The sequence below is a fragment of the Nannospalax galili genome, unplaced genomic scaffold (assembly GCF_000622305.1).
Source record: "Nannospalax galili isolate Female #2095 unplaced genomic scaffold, S.galili_v1.0 scaffold10, whole genome shotgun sequence".
Classification (NCBI taxonomy): domain Eukaryota; kingdom Metazoa; phylum Chordata; class Mammalia; order Rodentia; family Spalacidae; genus Nannospalax; species Nannospalax galili.
Window position 1 is genome coordinate 6,996,413 of NW_008331140.1, and position 4,980 is coordinate 7,001,392.

General features: G+C 38.9%; 1 pseudogene; it reads left to right on the forward strand.

Moving 5' to 3' along the window:
- Positions 1 to 1,987: 1,987 nt before the first annotated feature.
- Positions 1,988 to 4,980, forward strand: part of LOC103725592 — a 7,531-nt pseudogene continuing 4,538 nt past the window's right edge.

Consider the following 4,980-nt stretch of genomic DNA (forward strand, 5'->3'; position numbering starts at 1 on the left):
GATGCTGTGAAAAGGGGAAACTTATTAACTTATGCTGGGAGTGCAAACTGCTAAAACCACTATAGAAAGCAGGTTGGAGGTTCCCCAAGAGCTAGAAACCGATGTAACACATGACCTAGCCATATCATTCTGAGGCATTGCTGTGGTCTGAATAAGAAGCATCCCCCATAGGCTCAAGTATGTGAAGACTTGGTGATTTGGTAGCACTGTTTTGGTAGGGGCGTGGAACCTTTTAGAGGTGTGGCCTAGAAGGAAGAAGCACAGCACTGGGGACAGGCTTTGAGAGTTCACAGCCTTGGCCTATGTCTAGTTTCAGTCTCTGTTTCCTGTTTGCCTTAGATGTAAGCTCTTGGCATTCTGCTCTGGCTGCCTCTGGCCATGCCTCCACCACCATGAGGGACTCATCTCTTTGTAACCACAAGCCCAAATAAGCTCTTCTATCTATAAGATTCCTTGCTCTTGGTGTTTTATCACAGCAACAGAAAATTAATACAATTATATACTCAAAGAACTATATAGCCTACTACAGATATGCTTTGTATTCCATTTTTATTGCTTCTCTATTCACAATAGCCAGGAAACAGAAACAACCTAGATGTCTATCGACTATTGAATAGATAATGAAAATACAATATATTTATACAATGTAATATTGTTTAACTGCTAAGAAAAATGAAATTATGAAATTCATAGATTAATGGAGGGATCTGTAACTAACAATTCTGAATATCCATACCCAGAAAGAAAAATACAACATTATCTCTCATATGTGGATGCTAATTTTGAAACTTTATGTGTGTGTGTTATATTTGAAAAATTCTTACAGAACAGGAAAATAGTAAAGACCATGTGGTGGGGTTTTCATGGAAGCAGAGATAGAATGTAGAGGTTTAAATGAGGAAAGGTAAATAATGAAATAGGGAAGGTTAAATTTGAAGGTGGATGGGAGGGAAAGGTAGAGGAGGGAGTATGCGGTCTGATAAGTAACACTCAAGGCCTTTTGAAAAAGTCACATAGAAATTTATTACACAGAAACTTCATAAAATATGTAAAAAGACATGTATAAAAAGAGTTTAAATGGAGTTACCCCACACTTGGAGGACATTGCCCATACCAGATACCAAAGGCTAGCAATTAGAATGCCCAATGCCAGGAATGGGCTCCCTCTTTGGAGTTGTTGACAGGTGGGGGGGTCCCATAGACACTCAACCAATACTAGCTGTTGCCTTCACACTTGATTATTCTCTAGATCTTGACGGTAAGACACTATTGCTGAAGACACTACATATTTGAGCTGTAAAACAAACATGGAGAGATCAAACTGGTACCAACCTCAAAGCTTCATTGTGGCTGGCTAGCATGCATAGTACTAAAAAGTGCTGTGCATGCTACTGAAAAGGAAAATAATTATCAATTTTATGGAGCCATGATGCCTGCAAGCTACAATAACAACTGCCTTAGCAAAATATGCCTACTGGTGAAATAGTGGCATGGATATTATAGGCACTACCAACCACATTCTAATTGGATTTAAGACCAGTTTTACAAGAGGCTGTCCATACATGATACTATTATCAGAGTCAAGATCATTTGGCTAGGCAGGTCACAGACCATAGCAAGAACCTAATACTATTATTCTGCTGAATAGACATAGTATTAAACAGAATCCTAATGACTTATTTTTATACCCATAGATTAATGCATCTCTCAACTCACACCAGAGAAGCCTCTTCCTGTAATGGATGCCAATTAACATTGAGAATTACAACTGCTCAACATTCAGAGAACAAGAGACTGTGGAGTGATTGGCCCTAAATGGGAAAGCTTTATCATACCCTCTCCTCCCAGGGCTCACTGATCACTGTGGAAGAGGGGACAGAAAGATTATTATGGCCACGGGTGGTGGATGAAAACAAAGTAACAGTGTTTTCCATACACCACAAGGCAATTACAAATACAACACCACAGTACTTGTAACAGCACGCACATGACCCATTCAAACTCAAGCCAGACAAAATCTCAGGATGGGGACAGGAGGTAGGCAAGAAGCCTCAGACCTAGATGAAGAACTATTGGCAATTATTAATACCTGCTGGGAAAGAGAGAGTAAGTTTCCTTTAAGGGTGTGATGTGGGGTAGGTTGACCATGATCCAGGGGATGGACCCATAACAAAGGGCATTTGGGGAACACAAATTAAACTTGATAGGCCTTAAAAATTATAAAGAACATAAAGTGAGGTGGGTAGGAAGATGGGGTGCATATGAGAGGAGATTGTGGAGGGTCTCTGAATATGATAAAAGTACATTGTATGAAATTCTCAAAGAATCAATAAAATATATTATTTTCTAAAAGTAGAAACACCACTTCAAGATATAGGCATAGGTAAAGGCATTATAAATGGGATTCTGGTCACTTGGGAAACAAGACAAGTGATTTACAAATGGAACATCATAAAATTAAAAAGTTCTGTATAGGAAAGCAGTATTTTAATCTAGTAAGGAGGCAGAAAAATCTTTGCCAGCTATATATACTGTTTTAAAATATGTACACATTGTAGACTCCCTAAACTGAGGTAATTGATGTAAGTTTAATCTCGTGTACATTTGTGTTAAGAAAATCTTGATTCTATTCTCTTATTCATTTTAATAGTGCAATATGGTATTAAGTAAAAAAGGTAGTTACCATAATTTCAACTAACTCAAAATTTTCTGTTTATTCTCAGCATGTTCAGCAAATGGTGCTGGCAAAACTGGATCGCCACCTGTAGAAGAATGAAAGTAAACCCCAATCTTTCACCTTGCACAAAAGTCAACCCCAAATGGATCAAAGACCTCAATGTGAAGCCTGAAACTCTGAAACTGTTAGAAGAAAAAATGGCAATAACCCACAAGATATAGTGTAGGAAAGGATTTTCTAAACTGGACACCAATTGCTCAGGAAACACGGTCAAGAATCAACAAATGGGACCTCACTAACTAAAAAGCTTTACATCAAAAGAAGCAACCAAGGAAGTGAAGTGAAAACCCACAGAATGGGACAAAATCTTCACCAGCAACTCATCTGACAGTGATTTAACATCCAGAATATATAATGTACTCAAAAAACAAAGAATCAAGAAAGGAAGTAACCCAATTAAAAGATGGGCTAAGGAGCTGAACAGAGAGTTCTCAAAAGAAGAAATAAAGATGGCTAAGAAGCATCTTAAAATGTGTTCAACATCATTAGTAATTAGGGAAATGAAAATTAAAACCACTTTAAGATTTCATCTAGCTAGTCAAACTAGCTAAGACCAAGAGAAAAAATGCTACCAAATGTTGGAGAGGATGTAGGGAAAGGGGAACACTCATCTACTGCTGGTGGGATTGCAAACTTGTTCAAACCCTATGGAAAGCAGTGCGGAGAACTCTTAAAATACTACAGATGAACCTATCATTTGACTCAGTTATACCACTCCTTGGCATATACTCAAAGAACTCATCCTATTGCAGAGATAGCTGTACATCCATGTTTGTTGCTGCTCTTTTCAAAGAGCTAAGAGATGGAAGCAACCTAAGTGTCCCTCAACTGATGAGTGGATAATGAAAATATGGTTCATTTATAAGATGGAGTTTTACTCAGTAGTAAAGAAATATGAAATCATGAAATTTGCAAGTAAATGGATGGAATCAGAAACTGTTATACTAAGTGGAGTAACACAGACTCAGAAAAACAAACTACATATTTTCTCCCTCATATGTGGCTCCTAGCACCAAATCCTTTTAAGTGAGTATGTACCCAGGCATAACTACAGGAACCAGGATAATGAGCAGGAACCAGGGAGGTAAAGAGAAAGAAAGAACCTGAAAGAGAAGAACAGTAGGAAACAGGTGTTAATAAGGGAGATATGGATAAAAATGGGGTTATTTTAAGGGAGGGGGAGAGAGGGTTATACAAGGAACCTTGGGGATAAAGGGAAAGAAGGAGCTCAAGAGAGGTTGGAGCACAGGAGAAGGATATCATTAAGGGAGAAATGGGAAAAATGGGGGCATTTTAAATGGGGAAACCATGGTGGAAGGGTTAGACAATGTGAGAGATAAATAATGCCTAGCTAGTTTTGAAAAAAAACCAGAGGGAACCACATTAGTTCAACAACTTACTGACAAATTATACATACAACTACCTCAAGGTTTATCTCAGAACCTTTTGTCTTTGCCCAAGCTTTATATACACAGCTCATGGTAATTAAAAGTACCAGACTCGTGGAACTAAACTTATTGGATGTTTAACAGCCGTACTTTGAGGCCTATACGTACTTGGTCAGGGGAATTTAAAGGACAGTTTTTGCTCCTTGCCCTCCAAGGTTGACTAAGTTCAAGGGGACTATGAAGCATCTCTCAAAATGTCCTGTAACTGTGATGAGTCACCTGTCCTCTTAATCAATGAGGCCGTGGAGACCCCACCAGATGGATTTGAACCAGTGTGCAGTCTACAAAGGTGAGTTGTCAACACAGAGGAAACATTTTTTCCATGCTTCCAAGTGAAGCCAGCCACGGTTGAGCAGGACCTTTGACTTATCTTCACATGGATGGAACTGGTCAAAGAAAGGAGCCAGGGGCTCCTCCCAAGCCCATGTGACCCATGAGGAACAGATCCTCAAATGACCTTAAGAGTAAAGAGAAATTGGTTTATCTGGGCCAACTGCATGGTCTTAAACACCAAAAAGGAAAGTATTACCAAAGATTAAAGGGATCAATATAATTCTTTAAGAGTCCAAGTGTATAGCTAAAGGCTACATAGCAATAAGAGACAATGCCAGAAAGCAGATACTTTCCTTTAAGTTGTTGGCCAGACAGGCCCAAGAGACTCCCAGATAGTAACCCAGCATAGAACTGGGAAAATGAACAGCAGACCCTAATCTTATCTAAAGGAATGTTGGCAACTGATTACTGCTAGATGAGGAAGAGCTGATCTTCCTAAAACAAGGAACTCTAGATAGGCTG